Source organism: Triturus cristatus, chromosome 9 (assembly GCF_964204655.1).
Source record: "Triturus cristatus chromosome 9, aTriCri1.1, whole genome shotgun sequence".
Taxonomy (NCBI): domain Eukaryota; kingdom Metazoa; phylum Chordata; class Amphibia; order Caudata; family Salamandridae; genus Triturus; species Triturus cristatus.
Genome location: NC_140592.1, coordinates 568634436 through 568653821, shown reverse-complemented (window position 1 = coordinate 568653821; position 19386 = coordinate 568634436).

Here is a 19386-nt window from a genome sequence, read left to right as displayed (position 1 = left end):
GAGAACATTAGCAATGGTCTACCACTAAAGGGGCTATGGCCTCAGCGAAGGTCTGAGCAAACTCCTGCATGTAGTAAGGAGCCCTATATACAAGGACGCACACAAGGGCCTCAGTCGCAGATTTCAAGTGGATCACTAACGTTTCTACCGCTGGTAAATCCAGCGGAGACAGGTTCGTAAACCGGAAGGATTTTTTAACAATAGCTGTGACACCCCCCTTTTCTTCCATGTTTCCCTGTTAGCTGCCAATATATAGTACTCATTGGGGTGTGCTTACAGTATGTCCGGGGATGACTCTTCCATGAGCCACGTCTCCGTTAATAGCAGCAAATCTGGCAACTCAGATACTGTTGGTATCTCAGATGTTTACATACAATGGGTCTGAGTTACGATTGATTTGGATATTTCCTGGTAGGCACCCTGTGTGCCCTATCGAGTTCCAGTGGCATGTCAAAAGTCAATTTGTTGATCTTTGTTATCCATTTTTCTAGGAACATGATGCATGAGCCTGCTTCATCCTCCCTTCCTTCTGGGATTCTGAATATAGACAGGTTTCCCCTTCTGTTCCTGTCCTCCAATTTGGCGATCTGTTTGTAAAATAACTAAGATTTTAGATCGAGGTTCGATACTGATTTCTTTGTAGTGACCAATATGTCCTCCAGCTGGCTAATTCTATTTTCAGCTTCAATAGTTTTATTATTGGCGTCTCTGATATCTTTACGGATTGCAGATATTTCAACTTGCATGGAGTCCGTATTTTCTTTGGTAGATTTAGACAGTTCATGCACTTCTGCAAGTTTCGCTAGAATGGTCCCCATTGTCGTTTTTATGTCCTGTTTAGTTTTGACTGGTAAATCCGGGTTTGATGAGTCTTCTTTAACCCTCTTTAGGTTTGTTTTATATTCTTTCTGCACTATTTTAGAGTGGATACACTTTTTTGTGTTGAGGTTTATCATGTGCTGTTGTACTGAGAGTAGGGAGAGGCGATGTTTGAGACTTACACAGCTGTGGTGTTCTTCCTTCCCTAGTCTTACACTGCTGTAGGCTGTATATTTCTTGTAGCGCTGTTGTATTGAGCATAAGGCAGAGCGATATTCAAGACTTGTACTGCCGTAGTTTCTTCCTTTGCAGACCTTATACTGCTATAGGCTGCTGCAGGCTGTTAAAGCTATAGGGTGCTGTAGACTGCTATCATCTGCTACAATCTGCTATAATCTGTCATGTTCCTCCCTCCGGATATTTGTTGGGCTGTTATAGGCTATTGTAGTCTCTTTGCAGCTCTCTCACTGCCATAGGTTGCTGTAGGCAGCTATAGGCTGCTATACCCGGATGTTACTTATTGCCTCAATCCTGCTTTCCTGCTCTCTGTTCTACATTCTACATTTTACACATGTTCCTTCTTGTTCCTCTTAATTTAATACATTGAGTAAGATCCTTGTTTTAATGCCTATTAAGTTGCTGTTGACAGATTTTGGCAATAGTTGGCTGTAGTTGCTGTGTTTTTATTCACTGTGGCAGTGTGGTACCAGAGTTGTTCTCACTTGTCCCGTGTATTTCCTTCTTATCTATAAAATCTTCTGCTCAAGAAATATCAAGAAAATTACAGATTCTTCAACAAGCAATCTTAGGGTCAGGTATTGTCTTGCGTGTGGCTGTGATTAGTTGTGGAAACTAAGCACTCAAACAGTCCTTAGTATATTAGATGCATCAGCTATATTAGCTCACTAGCTGTTGTAAAACCTATTCTTTAATTCAGTTCGTGAGCTACAGGGAGCCCCTCGTAAGGCTGCATTGCTCCCGCTGTCTTAGGGTCAGGCACTTGGGTTTCCGATCACGCAACCAATCGAGAATTCAGGGAAATACAGAAAGGAGAAATATTGATGGCTTACTGTTTCCACAGCCAAGGATGTCTCCGATGGTGTGTATTTCCGCTCGAGTGACATGAGAGGCGGTTGCGGTAACGTTGGCAGTGATACCCGGTGTGCGGGAGAGCTCGAAACGGCGCCCATGATGTTTCAGAGGCCTGAACTTGTTTGGATGCTTCCCTGCCGAATCATCGATTGAAATCCAGGTAATCTGCCCTGCTGTAGATTGTGACTTACTTATTGCTTTGGCAGCCTTGGGTGTACGATAGACGGAGTATTTTACGTGAAGGTGTCCCGTCGAGTGGGAGCTAAGAGCTCACGCCGCCATCTTCTCTCCTCTCCAAGCCACGCCTCATATGTTTCACATTCATAACAACATTAACATGCACATGAAAACATATTTTCTGTTTGTTATTCATGTTTAGATTGACTATAGCTAACGCAGGCCTGTATTTTAAAATGGCTAACATCAGGTTGCCATCTTGCTTCACATAATGTGTCTTTCTTTTTCCAGGAGAAGCAGACTCCACATGTACTATTTGATGTGCCCTTGGTTGTCTGTTCTCATGTGATTTGTTTTCTTTTACTTGATACCTGTACAATGTGCTAATGACCTGTTGCAATACACGGGCAGAGTTCATCTTTGTCCAATGTATCCCTCTACGTTGCAGACAAATGTAAGTTTGAAGGTCGTTTAGAGAGGCCTTATTGTGTAGTAGCTTAAGGGAATAATGAGCTTAGTTATCTACTTAAGCTTTAGCTCTGATTGGTTAGTTATATCGGAACCATGAGGAGTTGTATCAAATGTTAGAATTGTATGATTTAAGTTAATGCCGATACTCTTCAAAAGCCTTTTTGATACTTCAGAATCCCTTCTTCCTGAGTTCCTAGCAGAACCCTTCCACAATGTAGCAGAGTAGGGCACTGCGTCAGAGTTTTGAAACAACTTTATCACAGCTTGTCTTTGTTTTACCACTTTTGAATTGCTTTGAACCATACATTGGGTATGCATGCATGATTAGATTTATGATTTATAAGATTTGGATTTGTATCTTTGATAACCCTTCAATAAACCTTTTTAGTTTGAAACCTAACCACTCCCTGTCTTCCTTGTGAAGCCCAATGTGCTTTACGCTTCTGCAATGTATTGAATTTTGATGTTTAGCCTCAGTTGGAAATACAGATTCATCCAAGAGTGCTTGTGTGGCCCTGAATTTGCACCAGAATTTGCATGAAGCAAAGCGCTCCATCAGGTGTAAACCAATGAGGATATTATTGGTGGGGTCAGAGGTAAGTTTTCTAAAAGCTTAAGAACATCCTCAGTGTCTAGTAGAAATGTCAGCAATGTTTTAACAATTTGTCTAAGAAAGTGGTTCCAAATAAATTCTATGCCATAGACTATAGGTCTTCCTGGAGTTGGTGATTTTTGTTTATGTATTTTGGGTACAATGTAGAAGTACGAGGTTGATAGGTTTTTCAGTCTGGAGGAACTTTGTTTCATGTTTGGTGAAATAACTGTTATGGAGGCCTTCTTCAACCTTGTATTTAATCAATGATTTGAATCTGTGCGTTGGTTCACAGGATAACTTTAAGTAGTTATGTTCAACATTTAATATTCTCAAACACTCTTCTCTATAATCAGAGAAGGACTATCGCTCCCCTTTGTCCGCCGTCCTTATCCCCATGTCTGGATCGGGTGATAGAGACCTGACTATGTTCATTCCTCCATTCGATAAATTGTGAAAAGAGTTTCTGTAGTTGCGCACGTAGGCTGATATAACTAGTGACAGCCTCCACAACTGTAGACACCTCTATAGGATCAAATGTGGGGGCAGGATAAATGTGGATTTCTTCTTAAGCCAATTGTTTTTTACTATGGAAGAATCCGAGCTTACAAGATTGAAAAAACGTAAGTCGTATTTTACTGAAAAAGATAGACAGTTCAGTCTCTACTGTGAATTATTTGCAATAAGTCATAGGGGTGAACCCCAGCTCTTAGTTGAGCACATCAAGTTGCTTTGTTTCCAATAGTCTGCCACTCAAATTAACAATACATTTTTTACTTGACTGGTAGTTGCTTGTTGATCCCTCGATGTTCTCCATACCACAGGTACATACGGGGAACTGCGTTTGGGGGTACATGACAGCTAAACCCTTTCAGTGGTCGAGAATACATTTTTAAACAGGCTCCTGGGAACTCCAAAATCTACTCTATGCTTCATAACACACAATTAATTGTCCTGGAAGATAGGGTAGGCCTCGCCTCTATTCTACTATGGATTAAAATTGGGTCCACTCCTGATTTGGCTTTTTCACGCAGAATAGTAGAGGACTGTCCAGTGCAAAAGAATTGGACAGCCATGCCATGGCTTAAATATGTTAAAAATAGTTTTCAAGAGCTGGGATCGAGCAGTCTTTTTGAAAATCTGGGTATTATAACTGCACACTATATGGTCTAGATCAAGAAACAGTTCCTTACAAAAAAAGAGGATGTTATGATTATGAAAGCACTTGATATGGTAACCATTCAATCATACTCTCACCCACCCAAGACCTGGATCCATAGTTATCATGGACAAAAGGCATTGGAACACAGATTTTATCTCACACGATTACAAGTGAATACAATTCATAACTTAGTTGCCTTCTCTACTGCTGGCACCGGGTTTGCATCATTACTGTGTCCTGGACCCATCCAAATCCGGGTTCCGCAGCAACTACAGCACCGAAACTGTTCTCATCGCCGCCACCGATGACATCAGGGCCCTGCTGGACAATGGTGAAACCGCGGCCCTCATCCTCCTGGACCTATCAGCCGCCTTCGACACTGTCTGCCACCGCACCCTACGCACACGCCTCCACAACGCAGGAATCCGAAACAAGGCTCTGGAATGGACCACCTCCTTCCTCTCCGGCAGAACCCAGAGAGTCCGCCTCCCCCTTTCCGTTCTGAAGCCTCTGAAATCATCTGCGGCGTGCCCCAAGGATCATCCCTCAGCCCGACTTTGCTCAACGTCTACATGGCCCCGCTCACCCACGTCGCCAGACTGCACGACTTCAACATCATCTCCTACGCCGATGACACACAGCTGATCCTCTCCCTCAGCAAGGATCCCCTCACCGCCAAAACTAACCTCCACGAAGGAATGAAAGTCCGAATGGATAAAGAACAGCCGTCTGAAACTGAACTCGGACAAGACGGAAGTCTTCATGCTCGGCTCCATCTCCTCAGCCTGGGACGACTCCTGGTGGCCGACCACCCTGGGAGTAGCACCGACCCCCACCGACCACACACGCAACCTGGGGTTCATCCTCGACTCAACGCTCTCCATGGCCAAGCAAGTCAACGCCGTCGTGTCCTCCTGCTTCAACACCCTCTGCATGCTCCGCAAGATCTACAGATGGATCCCCACCGAAACAAGAACAACGGTCACCCAGGCCCTCGTCAGCAGCAGACTGGACTACGGAAACGCCGCTTATGCAGGAGCCCCGGCAAAACTCCTGAAACGGCTGCAACTCATGCAGAACGCATCCGCCCGCCTGATCCTCGACATCCCTCGACACAGCCACATCACACCCCACCTGAGAGAACTTCACGGGCTCCCCGCCAACATGAGGATCACCTTCAAGCTCCTCATCCACGCACACAAGGCACTCCACGACACCGGATCAGCATACCTCAACAGACGACTCACCTTCTACACCCCGAACCGCCAGCTCCGCTCAGCCGACCTCACCCTCACTACCGTCCCCGCATCCGAAGACTGACCTCCGGCGGCAGATCGTTTTCCCACCTCGCCACCAAGACATGGAACACCCTCCCCATCCTCCTACGGCAGACCCAGGACCTACTAACCTTCAGGAGGCTACTCAAGACCTGGCTATTCGAGCAGTAGCAGCACCCCTCTCCCCTAGCGCCTTGAGACCCTCACGGGTGAGTAGTGTGCTCTACAAATTTCTGATTGATTGATTCATTGATTGATTGCCCATGTGATGGGAGGTCACTTTAGTCAACTAAGCACTTTTTATTCTATTTTGCACCTTGTATACCTCTTTTAGCAAATGGTTCCTTCGCCCCATACTCAGCAGAGGATTTTTAAATACTCACTATGAGGGTTTATACTATTTACAGCATCCTGAGTTTCCTTTAACATGCTTTGCAGTTCTGAATTTTACCAATCAAGCGCTGAGATTAAGGAAGAAATATGCGTTGTGATCCATGTTTTTGACTTTGATGCAGGTTTCTCTTGAGTGCTCAGTTTAGATTTGGCCGGCATCAAGGAATTCCTATAGGAAATGTGAAATTTCTGTATGATCAACTTCGTAGAACTATTTGTATTAATTCAATCTACCAGTATAAGGAGGGAAAATATTTTAGCTTAAATTTGATTTTTATTCTGATCTTATTCAAGTGTAAAATCTTTGTATATGTGGTAATGTGATTTTGTGGTCAAGATTGACTGAATAAAGAAAGATGATGATGATGACCTGCTCCATGTATGTAGTGGTGAGTTGGGGGGAGGTGGGTCCAATGACGGTGTTAAGGCCTTTGTTTTTTGGGACAGACCCTTCCTCATCCTCTTGCCAAAAAGGGGCCTGAGTTCCTGTGTATGGGTTATTTAGGCTTTGAAGATGTACAAGTGAATAAAGCCATGGGACCTAAGGCCAAAATGGTTTTGGTGGCCCAAACCATGGTGGAGAAGGGAACCTCATTCTCCATCGACAGACAGGTTGATTGGTTAGGCCATGGCTAATTCCTCACCACTACTCCAGTCATCAGAACTGGAGGGCATGTCATATGGTCCATAATGCTGTACTGCCATTACCTTAGCAGCAGTCTTCTCTTGTGCTTCTTTGTAATAATAATCTCTGATATATAAATGTACTTGTTCTAGGAGAATTTGGCCACTTCTTTTTTCAGTTTTGTGATTTTGCTCAAAGGAAGAAATTCTTTATTCTCAGAAATAGTCTTATAAATGTTATCTAATCTTTTTTATAGACCGATAGTTAAATGATAATTTTAATGTTATTCTCCGAAGGCTGTATTTCCACTAGTAGGTTGTCTTGTCTAAGATCCATTTGCAAGTGTTGATGAGCCAATCCCATGTCCATCTTCAAGAGTTTTTGGACCAATCTTTTTTGACTGCTTTGTACTCCAGAAAGATCTGAGATTCATTTGAGATCAACAGAAGCTGTGGGACCACATTGCTTCTCAAGTATTCAGTCATGATGAATAAATGCAGGGCTACGTTAATATGGTATCGCTTACGTTACTAAGTGTGTCCCGCTCATCTATTTAGGGAATGGCTTATGTAATATGTGTTTCGAGAATACTTGGTGTAGTTAGAATATCCTGAACTGTCATGTCTTCATATACTAAACCTGTCAGTTCCATCATGGTTACTAAGGTATGTGCATGTGTGGGACGGGAAAATGACATGTGCAGACGGTCAAGATGCATGTGTGTGAACTTAAATCCTGTAGTTATTATGAATCTATGTATTTGTCAATACAGTCTGACCCAGCCAAGAAATGTAAAGAAATCGCTACAGATGAGCCACTGCAAATATCTGTCTATCACTAGGGGGAAAGAGAAGTGGCTTTACATTAGGACCCAGTACACACCTCCCAACCAAAACAGTAGAAAAAAGAAGTACCCTTGAATCTGAAATAAGGAGTAAATAATACAGACTCTTCCTACACTGTCACAAGATATAGAATTATGTCTAAAGGAATAATTCCCTCACTAACCCAGGGATATCATGCTTCATCATGAGGCCACTCCTCACATTGGTAGAAATACTCCACCAATGTGGGCTACAACCTTAAGAAACAGGGGACAAATTAAGGTGGAAAATCAAGAATCTGGGTGGTTAAGAAGGGCCTGAGCCTTCTGGTGTGGGGAAAAACTCTATAATATCTTACTTTCTGATCTATGGGAGTCAGGGTATATAGGGAACAGTCAGTACTTTTTGGGCTTTCTTTGTATTGAGGGTACGGGTTCTGCATGATCTGGTTAAATGTGGGTGGTTCAATGAGATGAGGCACTTTTGGAGCAGTATTAGGACAATTCCTTTTTCAAATACCCCAATTGTCCTCAGGCGAAGCAAAATACTCCAGCACCTAGGGGCTTGAGGGCTTCTACTCTGATCCTCCCATTTTCACTCTTGACTCTCCCTTATCCATCCATCTTGTTCTCCCCTAGTGGGGGCTCCATGTCCTGCCCCTTCACATGTTATTGCATGCTTGTAATTTCAAACTCATCAGTTTAGATTCAACATTCTCTTTCTTTCATTCTTGTGCAGTGATGCAATGGTTCATGACAGTCACTAACTCAGACAGTTTCTCCAGTTGTCATCAAATATAAATAGTAATTAACTGATTTCCAGTAACAATCCCTTTACAAAGGACAGTGGTACACATTTATTCTGTTTGCAATTTGAAATTGTAGTCCAATCTGTTTCCACTAGACACACATCCACAACAGCATCATCATTCAACTTTATTTTGCCTGTTTAGACCATAAAAGTGCAAGTGCAGAGAACAACATACAAACACATTTTAAAACTCAGCCAATGCAATCAGGACCAGATGGACGAGTATATGGGTTGAAATACAGTACATTAAACATAGACACATTGTTGAGCAAATACAAATTAATAGACACAATAGGCTAAAACACAACAATTAAAAATATCCATGGGGTCACAGTCTAAAAGTCTATCAGTAATTAGAAGGGCTCCGGTGTGGGGCTAAAATCACCACAACAAGAGCCCTTACCTAAACCATCAGAGTGGCGTGGCCCACTTTGCTGGGTAGTTTCTATGCTTTTTACACACTCCGAGCTAATAACAAATTACACAAAGGACCCAGAACAGTGGCATGTGAATAACTTAAAACCATATGGGTAAAATATCTAAAAAGAGTGTTTGTCTATAAACAGGTTTCATACTTTAGACAAATGCCTTCTTATTACCCACATGTGACCCAAGAACTTGGGAACAGCACAAATTATCACCGGGCTGGTATCTGCTCTTAAAATACGAAGGGCCTCAACTTGGTGACGCATGCCCAGCAGCTTATAGATTGGTTTCAACCATTTGCGTCGTGGAATACAGTACTTGGGCAATGGTCTCAATAGCAGATATGAACCTGGGACAATGGTGACAAGTGGAAGCCTGCCTCTAGTAGATAGTATATGAGTTTAATGGAAGTGATCCAAAACGGAACTGTATATAGAGTTTCCTGTCTAGGGGAATGGTGATGAAATCAAGATATTTTTCATAAGGTCCAACAATTTTAAAATTCATAAAATTCAAAGTTAGGCGTCCCCATGAGGAGCTAGTAACTGAACGCTGAGCTACCCAATCCCAATCGTGTTTTTCAAGTGCATCTTTGCTAAGGGGCGGAGATTGGTTCTTGGTGTCCCAGAGGCCCTCTAAACCTAATGCTCTTAAAGAGGATTGCAGATTGAAAATCCAGCCAGTCTTCCTGGAACGGTCAAGTGCGACCACTTCATCACAGGCTGCAGAGTTCGAGGACAGCTCCAGGGTAGACCTAATGTGCAGCCAAAATAGTAAGGGGCATGGTTTAGCCTTCTCTACAATGGTGTCTCTACTCATGTCAAGTCTTAACGGGTGTAGTGGCGTGCTCTGCGGTAAAGAGACTAGGGACCTCAGATACATGTTCACCGAGATTTGTAAAGCACCCATCCTTTCAAAGCCCCATAATTCCGCACCATAGAGTGTGGATCCCACAGCTTTAGCCTCCTATATCTGAAGTGGGGCTGCCACTGGTTTGGTGAAGGATGTGCTATGTTCTTTGAGCAAGGCCCTAACAATTTGTCTGTTCTTGAGCGTCTACTTATCTATATGGGTTTTCCAAGACATCTTCGGAGATGGTAATTCCTAAGTAGTCAAAAGAGTTCACCCTTTCCAAGGGAACCCCTTGTATTGTAACATTACCTTTGAATGACTTGTGTTAGAGTATTCACCTTTAGCCCCCATATGTCACAGAAAGTTTTGAACCGGTTCAAAAGTAGTTGGAATCCACTTGGTGTTTTTAATACGAACAAGGTATCATCAGCGAATAGTAGGGTTACTGCTTTTTATTCCCCTAGGCTTGGGGCATCTGCTGGAACCAGTGGGAGATGCTAGACTGTACCATTCACAATGAAGGAGAAAAGAGTGGGAGCCAGAACACAGCCCTGTCGTACCCCCCTGTTAATTTCTATTGGGTTGGTGCGCTAACCCTGGCAACCCCAACGCACCCTAGCAAAATGTGCCTTGTAAAGACGAATGATACGTGTTAAAATCTTCTTAGGGAGGCCCATATCATTTAAAACTTGCCATAGTTTATTTCTGGGGACAAGATCGAAGGCGGTCTTGATATCGATGAAGGCTACTTAGAGACTCCCGTGACTCATTACCACGATCTTCCATGCGAGAAGCAGAAAACGAAACACCTGGTCAATGGTGCTCGTCCTCTGCCTAAAGCCAGCCTGAAATGGAGAAAGAATATTGCATCCATAACTGCATTCAATAATGCATCATTTTCTATATTCAGGTCCCCATATTTCTCCGTGTCCTGTCTTGGCCAACCTGACTTTTCAATCGACCAGTTTCACACTTCATTGGGTACCACCAAATCCAACGATTGATTCACATGCGCCCATTTTTGTTTTCTACACTTCAAGCACACTTTGCAGTTCCTCACGGAACTGGTTGCCGTAATATTGGGATGCTGCTTCATAATACTCATTAAATCAGTAGTCCAGGGGACATGAAAGATGACTGTTCTTCTCGGGCATAGTAGTAACTTTACAAAAGGAGGGTATCTGGAATATTGAAAGGGGGAGGTCTTCATTGTCTGCATCGTTAAAGTGACAGGAAACTTCTGTCCTTTCTGTTTGATTCCTGCTCCCAGCTAGGTGGTCTGTGGTTCTCCTTAAACTGGCTTGGGTAATAGTGGGGCTGCATTTTGCGATGATCATTATACTATCCTAGGACTGAATGCACTCAATGTTAAGTCTGCTCCACAGAAACTGGAGTCTGCATTTTACCCAATTATTTACGTACTTCTGTCTGGTACACTGCTGTCAGTCGATGTCATTGCAGCACTCGCTTGCACGTTACCTACTTGTGTTCCCACTGCCGGCAATCCTGCTGGTGCTGTTTTGTCTCAGGCGCATCCGCAGGTGCACCACCTGTAGCATGGTGGTAGGAGTGCAAGCCTTTCCTAATTATGTCAATTAGGTGGCTTACACGGTATTCCAGTCCCTCCTGAGTCTGTTTCATAACACAGACTTGGGATTAATATTTGCTCTTTACTTTACCGCACTAGTGGTACATAGCGTGAAAAAGAGTCCTTTTGGTGGAGGTTGTTTCATTTAGATTTCTCTATCCTACTCACTGCTCCTTTATTCATATGCAGTAAACAAGAAGGATCTGCCCGTGTTGTGTCTGTAACTCATCCTGTGGAGGGGTTAGAAGGAAACAGAAAGTAAGGTAAAGGCCCCCTCAGTTATTAGGACTCGCCTAGCGTTGCAGTGCATGCGCTGCTCGCTTGGCGAGATTGATTGTTAAGAGGACTTTTAGAAAAGGGCTTGAAGCCCCGCCCCACATTTCCATTTGCTGGCGTCTATTAGCTTTCTGAGTTGCCTCCCTTTGGCTTTTTTGTCCGGCCCACCCGGACTGGCTCGTCTGCTTTCCTTCTGTCGTGAAGGTATTTCTTATCTTTGTGGGAACCATATGTTTTCACTCAGCCCCGTAAACACGGAGCTGAATGAAAACAGATGGCGAGCACTTGTTTTTTTATGCAGATTTCTATAGCGCAAACTCTACCTGAAGGTATTGGAGCGCTTAACATGAGCTCCGGTAACGTTACACAAGGGCACATTCAGGCACGGGAAGATTATGTGATCGGCAGGCAGGGCTGCTCGGGAGGAGCGCTTGAGGCAGGCTGGCACGGTGTTTTTTTTTTATGCAGAGTTCTATAGCGCAAATCCTACCTCAAGGTATTGTAGCGCTTTACATGAGCTCCGGTTACGTTACAGATAGGCACATTCAGGCACAGGGAGATTATGTGATCGGCAGGCAGGGCTGCTCGGGAGGAGCACTTGAGGCAGGCTTGTGCGGTGTTTTTTAATGCAGATTTCTATAGCGCGAACTCTACCTGAAGGTATTGGAGAGCTTTACATGAGCTCGGGTTATGTTACACAAGGGCACATTCAGGCACGGGAAGATTATGTGATCGGCAGGCACGGCTGCTCGGGAGGAGTGCTTGAGGCAGGCTGGCACGGTGTTTTTTTTTAATGCAGATTTCTATAACGCGAACTCTACTCTTCGTGAAAGTGGAATCCCCTCTAATTCTCAGACGTGAACAGCATGGGACTTGCCTTAATTTGGGACCTTCATGCCATAGCTTTAGATCATCAGTGTGCAACTTAGCCTCCCCAAGTTGATGCGCGTAAACTTTTTTTATTCATTGCTTCTCTTTTCGACCTTGTTTTTCGCGTCTCACTTTCCTGACTTATATTTGAAAACTAAGTTGTGTGTCCCGTATATCGTGTAGAATCTGCATTCAGGACCTGGACACTGTAACCGTGACCAATAGGAACAAGCATTAAAAATGCAGTAGGTGTCGCCTTTCTTTAAGTTAAAGCCATTTGCTTTGCTATATAATACCATTAGCAAAGCAAATGGCTTTAACTTAATCCATGCTTGTTTTTTAAACTGATCTTGTGGAGGGAGGAAGGAACGGTATTGTACACTCACACCCAATGATCCCCTTGCATTTGGCTGACATTCAGTTGAGTCCCTGGAGGGGCTACGAGGGAGATGGAGTGGCTAGATCAGAGAAACTCTTTCTCTTACATATCCATCCTTCAAGAGTCTGTGATTTGGGTGTTAGCATTCCTGCTTATCTTCTCCATCTCTGCGTGATTTCTAGAGCACACACTGTAAGCCATGGATTGAACACACCCCCTCTTTGCTGTAAGACACCTCCCATCCCTACCTATTCACCCAGTCTATTTTCCCACCGTCTCCTACCCAGCCAGCACCTTCAGTCCACTTTAACCCATCACAAACAGTATGAAACCATACATACAAAGCAAAGCAAGCAACAGGTGATAAACACAGTTATACTTCTCCTCACTATTTGCTTACACTATCTGTTCGAATAACCAGGTCTGACGCTAGTCCTGGCAATATCCAGTCTCCCTGGAGAAATCTCTCCAGGGAGACTGGATACGTAGCTGGGGCTTGTGGAGTCCGATCCAGTGCCTTCCCATTCTTCATCTAGTGAAGATGGTTCCTCAAACACAGTGCACCAAAAACTATTGCTAGCTCATAGAAGTCAAACATGTTTAATGCGAAAGAGCCAGCTAGCATAAAAAACATAGCTTCAGCCAAAATAACATATCAATGAACCAGAGCTTCTCCCCATGGTAAGTTGGAGCATGTAACACTAGCATCCAGATATTTTAGTGTTGTATTTACACACTTTTTATCAAAGCAAATAAATGGAGGTGAGAACATGTGTTAAAGTATAAGATACAGATAGGCACTAACGAGCAGGTGCTTAGCTCTTCTGGTGGAAAGAATGTGAGAAGGCCTTGAAAACTAGATGATGTTTTTCATGTACAGAGAGAACTTCAGAATGATTCTTATTAGTAATATAAGGATCCAGTTGTTTTCTGACTACACCCCTTTGTTGATCCAATATGGTTTAGCTATTATAAACCCTTCCTGGAGAGGCAATGGTGCACAAAGGACATTGCATTTCAAGATCCAATGGTGAGAGATGGCATTTGAGAGGCTTTGGATCTCTACTTTTTAGGTTGAAGCCTAACAGGCAGCACAGCTGTCTGGTTTGCTAAGGACTTCTTGTGGGCATTCTGAAAGCTTCACTGGGAATGCATTCCGCTCTTTGCTGACCATTGGTTTTGTGGTTTGTAACTCACATTTGCTTGCTTTCTATTTGCTGCCTTTATTTGTTTTAAGCAATACCAAAGGAGATGATAGACGGAGTGTTTGAGCAAATCAAACACTCACCCCCAGTTAACTGATCTGGGTTTAATCCAACATCATTCTTTAGCTCACTCCACCACCCCAGTTCAGACATGGCCATATGCAAATCAGTCTGACCCTGTGCCTAATGGAAACAGTCCAGCCCGAACATGCCAAGCCACGTCTTCCCTGGACCGGAATCAAGCATCCTGGGACCGGTTTCGGGTTCATAACCCTCATCAACCAGGCTATCTTGAATCCAGTGGCAAAGTGAGCAAGGGACCCACGTCTGGGCATGCCCTGCCAACTTAGGGCGAGCAAAGCGATACCAAAGGGAATCATCCTTTGGTATCGCTTTATTTGTTTTAGGCTGTCCAGCTTGAGTTTGTCCATTTGGTAGAGAATCCCTTGTTTACTGTATTCTTCCGAGTGCTCGTTTTCTGCAAACAGGCCTTTAAATCTTGTTTTTATCTTGTCTCAATTGCTGTGCAATCAAAGACAGAGGTAAAAAGTCTTCCAGGGAGCCTGGTTTTAACTTTTTACTCTCTGACTTCAAAGTGAGAAAATGTATGTGACAATCTTGCTATGAAAAAGGCTTTTTTCTGGCACACAAAAAAATGAACTATGCTGATTTTTTTGTATTTCTGAAGTGTGGTGGAGTCAAATATTTGAAAACGATCAAAGCACATCAATACACCAGGTGATGGCATTTCCACACATTATCGTTTGTGTGCAGTAAAACTGCACGTCTGTGCAAATGTAATGGCCATTTCAATTAAACATGTGTTATCTGTAATGGCAGTGCACTACCACACCATGCATACTCCACACTACGCCACTCCACTCTACACCACTTCACTCTACAATACACTGAGCTACTCTATTTCCCTCCACTATAAGCTACGCCACTCCACTCCATTTCATTCTACGACATGACACTCCACTCTACGACATGCCGCTCCATTCTCTGACAATCCACTCACCTCGCATCTAAGACACTCAATGACATACCACACCACTTCACTCCACTCACAACACTCTACTATATGTCCCTCCACCCCACACCACAAACCCCATTCCATTCCATCCAACCCAAAATCTACACCACTCCAATCAACCACACACAATCTACCCCACTCCACTCTACTCCAATCCACCCTACTCAATCCACCCAATCTGCTCCACTCTACCCCAATCTAACCCACTCCACTCTATCTCAATCTACTTTTGTCTCCTGGCTCCAGTCCAATCCACCACACGCCAATCTACCCGAATCAACACTCCAATCTACCCCACTCCAATCTACCCCACTGCACTCCAGTCTAACCCACTTCACACCGATCTACCCCACTCCACTCTACCCGACTTAACTCCAACCTGCCCCACTCCACTCCAATCTAACCCACTCTACCTGAGTCTACCTCATTCCACCCCACACTTCCCCACCCTAGCCACTACACCCCAACCCAATCTACTCCACTCTACTCCAATCTCCACTCCACTCTATTCCACTCCTATGTACCCCATTTCCATTCTAATTACCCCACTCTATTATACCACAATGTACCCCACTCCAATATACCACACTCTACTCCACCACAATCTACCACACTTCACTCCAATCTACCAACTCCAATCCTGCAATCCACCCCACTTCACTCTACCCCAATGTACCCCACTCCACTCTACCCCAGTCCACACTGTACCCTAATCTACCCAACTCCCAGTTATCCCAATTCACTCCAATATAGTAGGGTGGATTGGGGTAGATTGGGTTGGAGTGGGTTAGATTGGTTTGGAGTGGGGTCAATTTGAGTGGAGGTCGGTACCTACATTTAAATTGACCCCAATCCAATCTTGATGGGTACCTCCACTCAAATCGACCCCACTCCAGTCCAATCTAACCCACTCCAACCCAATCTAACCCAATTCACCCCACTGGAATCTATTCCACACTAATCTGCTCCACTCCACTCCAATCTACCCAAATTGACCTGACTCCACCCCAATCTACCCTACTTCACCCCACCCCACTCTAACCTACCCTACTTCAATCTACCACAGTCTATTCCACTTCAATCTCCCCAGTCTACCCCCACTCCACTCAAATCTACCCCACTCCACTCAAATCTACCCCTGTCTACCCCTCTCCATTCCATTCTACCACACGCCAATCCACCTAACCTACCTGGCCCCACTCCAATCAACCCCCACTAAACTCTACCCCACTCCTCTCTACCCCACCCCACTCCACTCAAATTTACCACAATCCACCCCACTCCAATCTTCCCCAGCCCACTCCAATCTACCCCAGCCTACCCGACATCACTCAATCTACCCCACCCTACTCCAATATAGTCCACTCAACCCCAATCTACCCACTCCAATCAATACCACTCAAATCTACCCCACTCCAATCTACCCTACTCTGATCCACCCCACCCTAATGTACGTCACGCAACTCCAATCTATCCCACTCTACTCCAGTCTACCCGCTCTACTCACTTCAATGTTCCCCACTCTACCCTTCTCCACTCTACCCCAATCTACCCTGCTCCATTGTACCCCACTGCAATCTACACCATGCTACTAACCTTTAGCTATGCCGAACAGCAGCCACATTGGTGTACAACATGACTAAAACACATTGCCAAAGCCAGTAGCTGTCGCAGAGGTACGGCTTTTTGGCTTTGCCACTGCTTGTTATAGAAAGTGTCTCAACACCTGCCCTCTGCCTTCATTTGGGTATGGGTGTAGGCTGGCGATTTCTGGATTTAATGTGCTGCTACAGTGGGCACGCCATGTTAAAATAAAGCAGCTGCCTGAAGCCTGTAGGTGTCTGACTCTGGTCAATCAGATGCTAAAGGTCACAGTAGGGAAGGTCCCTTGACGGAAATAAACAACAGGCAAGGTGCAGGCCCCAGGTTCCACATGGCTGACTGTCTGCTGGAATTTTTAATGACACAGACACCTACCCTCGGATTGAATAATTGATTTTCCCAAACAGCATTAAAGTTCCTTTATGAAGAGGCACTGCAGTGTGTAAACATTAAAACTCTTGAGACAGCATGCACCACTAGCACAGCACACGCCAGTGCGATTGCTCAATGCTGTGCAACTGAGCTCCTAGAGCACAGCTCCTGCAGTGTTCAGGAGCGCTATAATTGCTGACTAATACATTTTAGTGCGGTGATGTAGACACCAGCACTAAAATGTGTCAGCCTAACCCCTGATGTGTGGTACTTGGCAGGGTTGCAGTATCATGAATTCCTTATGTCGTTCCATTCCCATCTTCCCCCTCCCTTCTGTGTAAGTACATGAGCCCCCCTCACTGTGTTTCTCATCAACATTCTAATTCAGTTAACGTGCCAGTTGTTGGGATTCCTTTCTTGAATAAACATCGTTCTACCTACTGGCCTTGTTATAACATGATGAAACATTGGCAACACCAGATGGGATCGATGCAATCATTCACCAGAGGCAGCGATCAATCATTCAATCAGGGTCTTCTAAAGCATGACTACTCACCCGTAAGAGTCTCAAGGCGCTGGGTGGGAGGGGGATGGGTCTGCGGTTCAGTCGAAGAGCCAGGCCTTGAGATCCTTCCTGAATTGCGCCAGCAATGGTGATTGCCTGAAGTGCAGAGGCAGGAAGAGCCAGGTCGTCGCAGTGAGGTAGGAAAACGATCTTCCTCCAGCCATGGTCTTGCGGATCTGTGGGACGGTGGCCAGGGCCAGTTGGGCGGAGCGCATATTTCTGGTGGAAATGTAGAAAGAGAGGCGGTGGTTGACGTACGCAGGTCTGGCATTGTGGAGGGCTTTGTAGGCATGCATGAAAAGCTTGAAAGTGATTCTCTTGTTGGCAGGTAGCAGTGAAGGTCAGTAGCAGTGAAGGTCTCAGATGGCCAGTAATGTGGTTGCCACGTGGGATGTTCAGGATGAATCTGGCGGGGGCGTTCTGGACGGTTTGCAGTTTTTTGGGGGAGTTTCTGGGTGGTGCCGGCATAGAGTGCGTTACCGTAGTCGAGTCTGTTGCTGACGGGCGCATGAGTGACCATTTTGTTGGACTCTGTGGGAATCCCCTTGACGATCTTATGAAGGAGGTGGAGCGTGTGTAAGCAGGGGGATGAGATGGTGTTGATTTGGCCTTCATTGAGAGCAAGGAGTCCAAGATGATGCAGATGTTTTGTGCGTGGTCCGTGGGTGGGGTGTATTCTGGGAGAGGTTTAGGACGTTGTTTGTTTTGACGAACTCGAAGAGTTGGGCATTGATGGCTTCCTCAATGCGTTTGGCAGGGAAGTGTAACAGAGAGATGGGTAAGTAGTTCTTGAGATCTGCTGGGTTGGCAGAAGGTTTCTTCAACAGGAGGTTTGGTCTCTAAGTGCTTCCAATTTCCAGTAAAGTTGCGGACTCGATGGAGCAGTTTATGGTGTGGGAAATTTGGGAGGGTTGGAATTGCTGGCTCTGTTGAAAATGTGGTGAGGGCAAGTGGCTCCGGCGTAGATGCTCTTCATGATCCTTAGGGTGTCATCAGCAAAAAGCTAAATGTTGGGCTTGAAAGCGTGCGTTTTGGGATTTGGTGTAAATCTGTTCAGTAATTTCAGAGATATTTAGTTGTGAAAAAAAGGAAGTGTTGGCAGCCGTCTTGGGACTCTGCTTGAAGCTGAGTCCCACAGAAAAGTAAAAAAGGGTGAGTGTCCAACAAAGACCCTGCTGGAGGTTAAATTAAAAATATTTAAAAAGAAAAAAGAAATTCAGTGGGAGTTGCGCTGGATCCGTGAATCCCGCCAAAAGAAAAAAACAAAGTGCAGGCTCCTGCGCTTCGTTATTAATTGGCCCCCGGGCGGACCAGGTCCCGGGGCATTGTGCAAATGAAGGAGGGGGGCACACGAGCCCCCCTCCTGGGGCTTAATATGCCCCAGAGACCATCGCCTCACCTGGGACTTCTTTACTAATTAATGTTGGGGAGGACCGAATGGCCTCCCCTGCTGCCCCGGGGACTGCCACCTCACTGGGGCTTTTCTTGAAAGAATGCAGGGGGCCTCATGGACCCCCTCAAAGCCTCGGGGAGTCGCCACCTCCCCGGGGCTTTAATTTTGGGAAAAAAGGGGACACTTGGCCCCCCTGCAGCTGACCACCACCTTGCCGGAGCAAATGACAAAAAAAGGACGACGACCGTGTGGCCCCCCCCCCCCTTCCTGGAGCCAATAATTGCCCTGGGGAGCACCATCCCCGAGGCCATCTTCTGGAATGTCCCGGGGGGCCCACATCAGAGACATTGCGGTTTGCCATGGTTTGGTGGGAGCTTCACCACTCCAACCAAGCCATAGCAAAAGCTGCTCCACTTTCAGTAAGCAAGATCATTAAAATTGCTCTTACATACTGAAAGTAGAGCAGAGTTGCCTTTGGACAGAGGGAGCTGCATGTTCAGCAGCTCCCTCTGTCCAAAAGAAGCCCGCAGGGACCCAGCAGGGTAGAAGTACCCACTTTAAATGGCCAGGCCCCAGGTGA